The following is an 11,367-nucleotide window of genomic DNA, read 5'->3' as shown; positions in this document are numbered from 1 at the left end:
TTGGAAATGAGATTGGTGAGTCCCCTATGGTCATAGATTACTACAACACCAGTTGCAGGTACATGTAAAGGATATTAAGACGTGAGCGCGATGATTGTTCATTTGGAGATTCTTCTTTTTCTTCGTCGATCTAGGATGGGTTCCAGGCCGGCAGCTTGCGATAGCAAGGATGGACGTCGTTCTTTTCTCGTTTGTTTTCGTCCGTAGTTGGACCCTGCTTTTCTTCATGATGTTTATGGATTGTACTGATGTGACTCTGATGTAGCTTGTGGCGAGTGTAAGCCAATTCCATATACTCTTCTCTTCAGTACATGTACTTGTAACGATATCCATTTTTGCGAAACGACGAGATGCGCTTCTATCCCTGACGAGGCCCTCGTGCCAAATTAAGGATAGGGTCGCATCTTGGGCGTTACAATGTGGGTCAAACTCTACTTTTTCTGTTGGGAAGTCTCCCAGACACTCTTGTCTTTCCTTCATGCAATCCTGTGAAAAATGTCCTTCTTCTCCACATGAGTAGCAGGCATTAGAGAAAAATCTTGTTAGGCATTTTCCATCAGGGTATTATATATTTTCCTTAATCACACGTTCTTCTAGAATCTTCTTGTTGAGGGTTTCCTTCATTGCTTCTTTCTGCTACTTGACAACCTATTGCTCCTTGTGGTAAATGTGACACTGAGCTGGTAGTGTGTGGTTCCTTCACACAAGAAACAAGTCACCTGACTACTTGGGCACTCCTCAGCTGGGTGATTTTTTCACAATGAGGGCATCCATCCTTGTGTTCTTCCTCAGTGTGTCCTATTTCTCCACAAATCTTGATACGTATCAAACGTATCTATAATTTTTGATGGTTTCACGCTATTATCTTGTCAACTTTGGATGTTTTGTTTACCTTTTATATCTTTTTTGGGACTAACTTATTAATTCAGTGCCAAGTGCCAGTTCCTATTTTTTTGTGTTTTTGACTCTTTTCAGATCTGATTTTGGAACGGAGTCCAAACGGAATAAAACCCCGGAAATAAATTTTTCCAGAACGGAAGAAGATCACGGGACTTGAGGGCCAAGGCAGGAGAGCCACAGGGGGCCCACAAGCCTTGTAGCCGCCACCAGGGGGGCGGCTACCAGGCTTGTGGCCTCCCTGGCGCCCCCTGACCTAGCTCTTTCGCCTATATATTCCCTAAAATCAAGAAAAAAAATCAGGGCATCCACGAAAACACTTTTCCGCCGCCGCAAACTTCCGTTTCCGTGAGATCTCATCTGGAGACACTTCCCGGTGCCCTGTTAGAGGGGACTTTGGAGTTGGAGGGCTTCTACATCAACATCTTCGCCTCTCCAATGACTCGTGAGTAGTTCACTTCAGACCTAGGGGTCCGTAGTTAGTAGCTAGCTGGCTTCTTCTCTCTCTTGGATCTTCAATACAAAGTTCTCCATGATCTTTATGGAGATCTATCCGATGTAATCCTCTTTGACGGTGTGTTTGTCGAGATCCGATGAATTATGGATTTGTCATCAGATTATCTATGAATTATATTTGAGTCTTTGCTGATTTCTTATATGCATGATTTGATATCCTTGTAAGTCTCTCCGAGTCTTGGGTTTTGTTTGGCCAACTAGATCTAGATTCTTGCAATGGGAGAAGTGCTTGGTTTTGGGTTCATACCGTGTGGTGACCTTTCCCAGTGACAGAAGGGGCAGCAAGGCACGCATCATGTTGTTGCCATCAAGGGTAACAAGATGGGCTTTTATCGTAGATATGAGATTGTCCATCTACATCATATCATCTTGCTTAAGGCGTTACTCTGTTCTTTTGGACTTAATACACTAGATGCATGCTGGATAGTGGTCGACGTGTGGAGTAATAGTAGTAGATGCAGAAAGTATCGGTCTACTTGTTTTGGACGTGATGCCTATAGATATAAGCATTGCCTTAGATAACGTCACGACTTTGCGCGGTTCTATCAGTTGCTCGACAGTAATTCGTTCACCCACCGTCTACTTGCTTTCATGAGAGAAGCCACTAGTGAACACTACGGCCCCCGGGTCTATTCACACCTATCGTTTCCACTTTCGCATTTACTTTGCTCTCTTTACTCTTTGTTTCTTTGAGTTCTCACTTTGCAAACAATCTATAAGGGATTGACAACCCCTTCATAGCGTTGGGTGCAAGCTCTTTGTGTTTGTGCAGGTCCTTGTGACGTGACGAGATCTTCCATTGGTTCGATACCTTGGTTCTCAAAACTAAGGGAAATACTTACCGCCGCTGTGCTACATCATCCTTTCCTCTTCAAGGGAACACCAACGCAAGGCTCCAAGGCCCCGAGGAAATCCTCTGCATATTTGCCAAGGAAGTCCCTAAAGGCGTAGCCGTAGCAGCAGGATTCCTGGCGCCGTACCAGGGAAGGTCTGTTGTCGCAGTAGCAGAAGGATTTCTTGCACCGTTGCCGAGGAAGATCAAGTCAAGAATAGTCTCTCTTCAACATGGTGATTTCTGTCGCAAGGAGGAGAGATCAAGGCATCTATCCAAGTAGGTGTCACAAACTCATCTCTTGCATTTACCTTTTTTGCCAGTTGCCTCTCGTTTTCCTCTCCCCCACTTCACATTTGTCGTTTTCATTTGCCTTTCTCCTTTGCCTTTTTGCCATTTTGCTTTGCTGTTTTCTTTTGCCTTTTTGCCCTTTCCCTTTGCCGGTTTTCTTGCTTGCTTGTGTGCTTTTTTGTTATTGAAGTCATCATGGCTGAAAACACCAAACTTTGCGACTTCTCGAGTACTAATAATAATGATTTTATTAGTACTCCGATTGCTCCCGCCACTAGTGCGGAATCATATGAAATCAACGCAGCTTTGCTGAATCTTGTTATGAAAGAGCAATTCTCTGGCCTTCTTAGTGAAGATGCCGCATCCCATCTCAATACCTTCATTGAGCTTTGTGATATGCAAAAGAAAAGAGATGTGAATAATGACGTGATTAAGTTGAAGCCTTTTCATTTCTCGTTGCGAGATCGCGCAAAAACTTGGTTTTCTTATTTGCCTAAAAATAGTATCGATTCTTGGGATAAGTGCAAAGATGTTGTAGCGACCCGACTCAAGACGAGTCAAGCCTCTGTGTTTCTATGCCATCCCTGGATCAGTATGCTGGCACACACAATACATCAATGTATATATCAAAGTGCAATCACATGTAAATAGCGTAAAACTGATATATACCTTAATTATTTCAGCGGAAGCAGTCAAGGGAGTGGAGTCCCAATAAACACCAACGGCAAGTTGAGTGTAGACCGTAACCCTGAATCGTACTCTTACTTGTCGAAGAAAAATATCTGTAACATAAGATGTTGCAGCCGTGTAGGTCAGCATATTGAATATGCCGGCAAGTCACATAAGAGAGGGGTAAAATGTCATCTATACTATATGCATATATGGCGGGTGGGGTTGTAAGTTTTAGCGTAAAGCAAATTTTTCTCCTACAACAAGAGAGGGCTAAAAGCAAAATGTTACTACATTGTTGGTTGTTAACGAGATGGTTCCGCCAACCAGTTCTCGTACCCGAGTTGTCAATAATTACCCTCATCAAATATATTTAATGGTGTTGAGAAATCCAGATAACTTCAGTTCCTTTGGCTCAAGTTGTCCATGGCCGTGGACACGGCTAATCGATTAGGTTTGAGTACTCTGCAGAGTTTTGCACACGTTCCCCACAAGATTTGATCGCCTCCGAGTATGTCCTCGCACTTCAGGGTGTTTGAAGACCGGATGATCAAAACATGGTCTTTCAACGGGTCCCTCTGAATCCCCGTCGGTGCCCATCCATTCCTACCGTTCTTCTACATCTGCTAGCACCGCCTGTCCAGAGTTGCCGCGTTGTCCAACCAAGCCAGAGCCCATAATGACTTGTGGCTGTGCAGGTAAGCCTTGGGTCTTGAAAATATCCGTCCGTCTCTTTGAGCCTGGGTGAAGCTTTCCGCAGGATGTCATGGCCGTCCCCAGCATCCCGGGTCATCCACTGGGTTCTCCAGGGAGCCGATCAACCGTCCTTCACCCAGTGTTGCATTGCGTCCGAGGTCTTGAAAATCTTGTCTTAACCGGTCTTGATTATTTAATCAACCTCGCATCACTCGTGATAAACTCTCAACCAGAATCCCGTCTACTCAAGCATAGCAATATGAAATTTGTCGTCCCGGGCCAAGTAACGGGGTTGTTGGGTACCTACTACATGATACTACAATATGTAACCATAATTTCCAAGTACCTACTCAGCATGCAATTGGGCATAGGATGGTAGAACTACGATGCATAAAACATAGGTGATACATGATCAAATGACTTGCCTGTGATGTTGACGAAGAAGAATTTCTCAAGAAAATAACTTGATAGACTACTCGTCACTCTCCGATGAAATCTATATAACAAACATAGCATTCACATAAGCACTCATACTAGCAATCATTCTAGCAATCAAAACAAAAGGGAGAGCGAATAAGAATCCGAAAGAAACTTCAAATAAGACGAGGGAGTCTTCTACTACGTAAACAATAAATGATTTTTGTTCAACAGAAAAATAATAACAAGGAACTAAGATATAAATCTAACTAAGATAAAATAAAGTATTCTTCACAAAACTTTTTGAAAGTATTCCCAAACGGGATTTGAAACAGTGGAGAAACCAATTGCAAGTTACTAAGGAACTAGAATTGATTTCATGAAAACAAATAAAAATAAAATAAAATAACTTGTTGCAAAACTACTGTTTAACTAACATAAACAAAACAATAATCTTTCTGAAATAATAAAGAAAATATTATAAAACAAAAGTAGAAACGGAATTAGCCGAAATCCTAAAAGAGGTGAAACAGAAATTGTTTCACATGAAACAGTGAGCTAAAATACTCAAAAACATCTGAAATTTTTACCACTGATAAATAAGATCACTAGTGATCAGTACCAAAAGGAATCACATTAAAAGCTATTTTTAAACTCCTGGAATAAGCAAAACAAGGTTTAAACTAAATCTGATCTAACTTATATTTGGAAATTTCAAACATAGACAAATTATATGTTTTTAAAAACTACAGGAAATTTGTGAGCTACTGGATCAAAAGTTATGGGCAGAACAAGATTGAAACTTTCTGTTTTTGGAATTAAATCTGGAAAAAACAGAATAAAAGCTAACTAACTACGGGCCACGTGGCGATCTCTGGTTGGCTTAGACCTGTGCGCTGCGGTGCTAAACTAACAAACGTCCGTACGTTAGGAGAAAACTGTTTGGCTAACTAATTAAATAAAAACCACCGCCGGTTCTTTTTAGAAAACCAAAGGGGTAAGTCACTCTAATCTATACCGTTAAAAATAGATCTAAGGGCTACTACAGAAAAAACAAAAAAGAAACAGGAGGGGGGGAGGTTACCTCGGCTGGGAAGCTGATCTCGTGCTGGCTGCTGGTGGCGAGGTGGAGTGGGGCTCCGGTGGGGTGGGTCGCCGGTGGGGAAGGCGGGCACTCCGGCGGGGGTGGGGAAGGAGTGGGGCGGCGAGGTAGAGCTGCAGGGGGAGGGAGGCGAGGTGGAGGGGGGTTGCAGGGGGGGCGAGGTGGGAAAAGTTACTGGTGGTGCATGCTGCTCGCTGGTTTCCAGGGAGGGGAGGAGCAGCAGGGGGGCCGAAGGTGGGGTGGGGTGGCAGGGGGCCGAAGGGTGGAGGGAGTGCAGGGGGAGGGGCTCGGCAGGGAGGAGTTCCTGGGAGGAAAAGCTCCTGGTCGTGGCGAGGTGGAGGAGTTCTCTAGTGCCGACGGGGTGGTGGTGGCGCGCGAGCTAGAGTCGAGGAGAGAGGGTTCTCTCGGGAAAAATGGAGAGAGGGGGACGGTGGGAATTTATAGGCGGTCTCGGATGGCGTCCGGAAGGAAGGAGGAGGGAGATCGGGAAGGAGAGGATTCCTTCCTCCATGGATGGAAAGCTTGCTGTCACGTGGGAGAGAGGAGGAAGAAGATGATCTTCTTTGGCCAGTGAAAGGAAAGTGTCTTAATTGGGCCAGCTCCTATTTCCTATAAAGTGATTTCCTTTCCTATTTTCAAAACTAGGAAACTAAAACGATAAAAAGGAAATCAAATCAATTCGAAATAAAGAGTTTTATACATTAAAATTATCAGAAAAATGAAATATAGATGATGGGCATTTTTCCACGGCAAAAATAAAAACTTCAGAATTTTTTTTTCACAAAATTGCCTAAAAGGTTTATCTTCTTTTGCAAATAATTTTCAAATGACCCTCTAAGTTTGAGGGTTCGAATAACTTTCAAAATGCCCGTGGGTTCGAGGGACATGTTCCTCCTCTCTTTTCTGTTTGATAGAAAGTATTTCCCGGCATTTCTTGCACGAAGAAAACAAATGGAAATGCAAAAGAATTCAATGCAAATATCTCCGTTCAAATTCTTTATAGTTGAAGAAGTCATGTGATCTTCTCTCTTTGCTTTTAAAAGATTGAATTTGAATTCACCGGAGAAGGGGAAAGTCATTTTATTCCCTCTCTTTCAAAAGTTTCGAAAAGTTTCAAATTTCACACAAGTTTCAATCACTTAGGCAACCAACAAACAATCAATCTAATAATTATATTAACATTCCAAAATTTATAATTTTGGGATGTTACAGATGCTTACATATCCAAGTATTTTCTGCCAGCTAAGATTATCTCCTTACGTAACGATATCATGAATTTCAAGCAACTTGATCATGAACACGTTGCACAATCTTGGGAGAGGATGAAGTTAATGATTAGAAATTGTCCCGCTCATGGCTTGAGTTTGTGGATGATTATACAAATCTTTTACACTGGTTTGAATTTCGCTTCTCGCAATATCTTGGACTCTGCCTCAGGTTGAACGTTCATGGAAATCACGTTAGGAGACGCTACAAAACTCCTAGACAATATCATGACCAACTACTCTTAGTGGCACACTGAAAGGTCACCTGCTAGCAAAAAGGTGCACGCTATAGAAGAAATTAACTCGCTTAGTGCTAAGATGGACGAGTTGATGATTTTGGTTGCTAGTAGAAATGCTCATTTGGATCCTAATGACATGACACTATCTTCCTTGATTGAGAGTAGCAACGCTAGTTTGGATGTTAATTTTGTTGGTAGGAACAATTTTGGCAACAACACTGCTTTTAGAGGAAACTATGTTCCTAGGCCTTTTCCTAGTAACTCCTCTAACAATTATGGAAATTCCTACAACAACACTTATGGAAATCACAACAAATTACCCTCTGATTTAGAGAGTAATATCAAAGAGTTTATCAACTCTCAAAAGATTTTCAATGCGTCCATAGAGGAAAAACTACTGAAAATTGACGATTTGGCTAAGAGCGTTGATAGGATGTCTTGTGATATTGATGCTTTGAAAGTTAGATGTGCTCCTCCCAAGGTCAACTTAAAAGCTATGCGTGTCTCCATGAATGAGAGCAAAGAAAGAACCGCCCAAATTCGTGCTAGGCATGAATGGTTTAAAAGGGTGCGTTCTAGTGATGCAAATCACGAAGATCTTAAAGTGCTTGGTGTGACTCCTCTTGAATCTTTGTTTTCTCGTGTCAAACCTATTGATGAAGGGGCTGGATATGAATCCACTTTGGTTGAAAAACGCCCCAATGATTCGGAGTCCACCTATCTTGATAAAGGTGTGGAGAGTGTAGTAGAAGAATTCAAAATTTTGGGTAGTAATGAAACTCCCACTTTGGATTTCATGGAATTCAATTATGATAGTTTCTCCTTGTTTGAATGCATTTCCTTGATGCAATCCATTGCAAACTCTGCACATGCTTATAGCCAAAGCAAAGCCTTTACCGCTCATATCGTAGATGCTATGATGAAATCTCTTGAAGAGAAGCTCGAATTAGAAGTCTCTATACCTAGAAAAATTCATGATGAGTGGGAACCTACTATCAAAATCAAGATAAAAAACTATGAATACAATGCATTGTGTGATTTGGGTGCTAGTGTTTCCGCGATTCCAAAGTCTTTATGTGATATTCTTGGTTTTCATGAGATTGAAGAGTGTTCTCTTAATTTGCATCTTGCGGATTCTACTGTCAAGAAACCCATGGGAAGGATCGATGATGTTCTTATTGTTGCAAATAAGAACAATGTACCCGTGGATTTCATTGTACTTGACATAGATTGCAATCCTTCATGTCCCATTATTCTTGGTAAACCTTTCCTAAGGACTATTGGTGCTATCATCGATATGAAGGAAGGGAATATTAGATTATAGTTTCCCCTAAAGAAGGGCATGGAGCATTTTCCTAGAAAGAAAATAAGATTGCCTTATGAATCTATGATGAGGGCTACTTATGGTTTGAGCACCAAAGATGACTATACGTGATTCCATCACTTTTTTTCCTAGCTAAGGGTGTTAAACAATAGAGCTTGTTGGGAGGCAACCCAACGAATCTATCCTTTTTATTTCTGTTTTGTGTTTTCCACACTTTCATAGTTCTGTTATGATTGTGTTTTTTGTGTTTCTTTTTGTGTTTGTGCCAAGCAAAACCGTTATGTTTTGTCTTGGGGATGATTGTTTGGTCATGCTGGAAAAGACAGAAACTTTCTGCTCACGAAAATAATTTACATTTTTTTCTGTAAGAGCTTTTGAGTTGATTCTTTTTGCTGTTGATTCCTACGCAAATTCTTCAAACTGTCGAAATTTTAACAGAATTTTTGAAGTAACAGAAGTATACGAAGTATACAGATTGCTACAGACTGGTCTGTTGTTAACAGATTCAATTTTTGTTGTGTTGGTTGCTTATTTTGATGAAACTATGGATAGTATCGGGGGGTATTAGCCATGGAAGATTGAAAATACAGTAACCCAACATCAACATAAGTAGAATTTTTAGTTTTGAGTTGTCACGGTACACTACCGAAGGCATTCCATATAGAGTCATCATTGTTCTAAATTTTGAGTTGTAAGTGTGATGATCATCATTGATGGAGCATTGTCCCATGTGAGGAAATAAAAGAGGCCAAATATGCCCACCAAAAAAAAGAGGCCAAAGAGCCCACCAAAAAAATGAGAGAAAAAGAGAGAAGGGACAATGCTACTATCCTTCCACACTTGTGCTTATTAAGCACCATCATCTTCATGATTGAGAGTCTCTCGTTTTGTCTCCACCATATAGCTAGTGGGAAATTTTCATTACATAACTTGGCTTGTATATTCCAATGATAGGCTTCCTCAAATTTGCCTTAGGTCTTCGTGAGCAAGCAAGTTGGATGCGCACCCACTAGTTTTATTTAAGAGCTTTCACATACTCTTAGCTCTAGTGCATCATTTGTATGGCAATCCCTACTCACTCACATTGATATCTATTGATGAGCATCTCCACAGCTCATTGATATGCCTAGTTAATTTAACCATCTTCTCCTTGTTTGTCTTGCAACCTCCACCACACTCCACACCACTTATAGTGCTCAAAACCATGGCTCACGCTCATGTATTGCGTGAGAGTTGAAAAGTTTGAGAAAGTAAAGGTGTGAAAACAATTACTTGGCCAATACCGGGGTTGTGCATGATTTAAATTCGTTGTGCAATGATCATAGAGCATAGACAGACTATATCATTTTGTAGGGATAACTTTCTTTTGGCCTTGTTATTTTGAAAGTTCATGGTTACCTTGTCAATAGCAAACTATTGTTTTGAATCTAATGGATCTGAACATTCACATCACATAAGAGGAGTTACAAAGGACATCTATGCTAGGTAGCATGAAAGCATAAAAAATTCATTGTTTATCACTTCCCTACTCTCGAGGACGAGCAAGAGTTAAGCTTGGGGATGCTTGATACGTCTCGAACGTAACTATAATTTTTGATGGTTTCACGTTGTTATCTTGTCAACTTTGGATGTTTTGTTTACCTTTTATATCTTTTTTGGGACTAACTTATTAATTCAGTGCCAAGTGCCAGTTCCTGTTTTTTCTGTGTTTTTGACTCTTTTCAGATCTGATTTTAGAACGGAGTCCAAACGGAATAAAATCCCCGAAATAAAATTTTCCAGAACGGAAGAAGATCAGGGGACTTGAGGGCCAAGGTAGGAGAGCCACAGGGGGCCCACAAGCCCTGTAGCCGCCACCAGGGGGGCGGCGACTACGAGGCTTCTGGCCTCCCTGGCGCCCCCCTGACCTAGCTCTTTCGCCTATATATTCCCTAAAATCCAGAAAAAAATCACGGCATCCACGAAAACACTTTTCCGCCGCCGCAAGCTTCCGTTTCCGCGAGATCTCATCTGGAGACCCTTCCCGGTGCCCCGCCGGAGGGGACTTTGGAGTTGGAGGGCTTCTACATCAACATCTTCCCCTCTCCGATGACTCGTGAGTAGTTCACTTGAAATCTACGGGTCCGTAGTTAGTAGCTAGATGGCTTCTTCTCGTCTTGGATCTTCAATACAAAGTTCTCCATGATCTTCATGGAGATCTATCCGATGTAATCCTCTTTGGCGGTGTGTTTGTCGAGATCCGATGAATTGTGGATTTGTCATCAGATTATCTATGAATTATATTTGAGTCTTTGCTGATTTCTTATATGCATGATTTGATATCCTTGTAAGTCTCTCCGAGTCTTGGGTTTTGTTTGGCCAACTAGATCTATGATTCTTGCAATGGGAGAAGTGCATGGTTTTGGGTTCATACCATGTGGTGACCTTTCCTAGTGACAGAAGGGGCAGCAAGGCACGCATCATGTTGTTGCCATCAAGGGTAACAAGATGGGCTTTTATCGTAGATATGAGATTGTCCATCTACATCATATCATCTTGCTTAAGGCGTTACTCTGTTCTTTTGGACTTAATACACTAGATGCATGCTGGATAGTGGTCGACGTGTGGAGTAATAGTAGTAGATGCAGAAAGTATCGGTCTACTTGTTTTGGACGTGATGCCTATAGATATAATCATTGCCTTAGATAACGTCACGACTTCGCGCGGTTCTATCAATTGCTCGACAGTAATTCGTTCACCCACCGTCTACTTGCTTTGATGAGAGAAGCCACTAGTGAACACTACGGCCCCCGGGTCTGTTCACACCTATCGTTGCCACTTTCACTTTTACTTTGCTCTGTTTACTCTTTGTTGCTTTCAGTTCTCACTTTGCAAACAATCTATAAGGGATTGACAACCCCTTCATAGCGTTGGGTGCAAGCTCTTTGTGTTTGTGCAGGTACTTGTGACTTGACGAGATCTTCCATTGGTTCGATACCTTGGTTCTGAAAACTGAGGGAAATACTTACCACCGCTGTGCTACATCACCCTTTCCTCTTCAAGGGAACACCAACACAAGGCTCCAAGGCCGCGGGGAAATCCTTTGAATATTTGCCAAGGAAGTCCCTAAAGGCGTAGCC

The sequence above is a fragment of the Hordeum vulgare genome, chromosome 6H, assembly GCF_904849725.1.
Source record: "Hordeum vulgare subsp. vulgare chromosome 6H, MorexV3_pseudomolecules_assembly, whole genome shotgun sequence".
NCBI classification, from domain to species: Eukaryota; Viridiplantae; Streptophyta; class Magnoliopsida; order Poales; family Poaceae; genus Hordeum; species Hordeum vulgare.
This window is presented reverse-complemented; position numbering follows the sequence as displayed.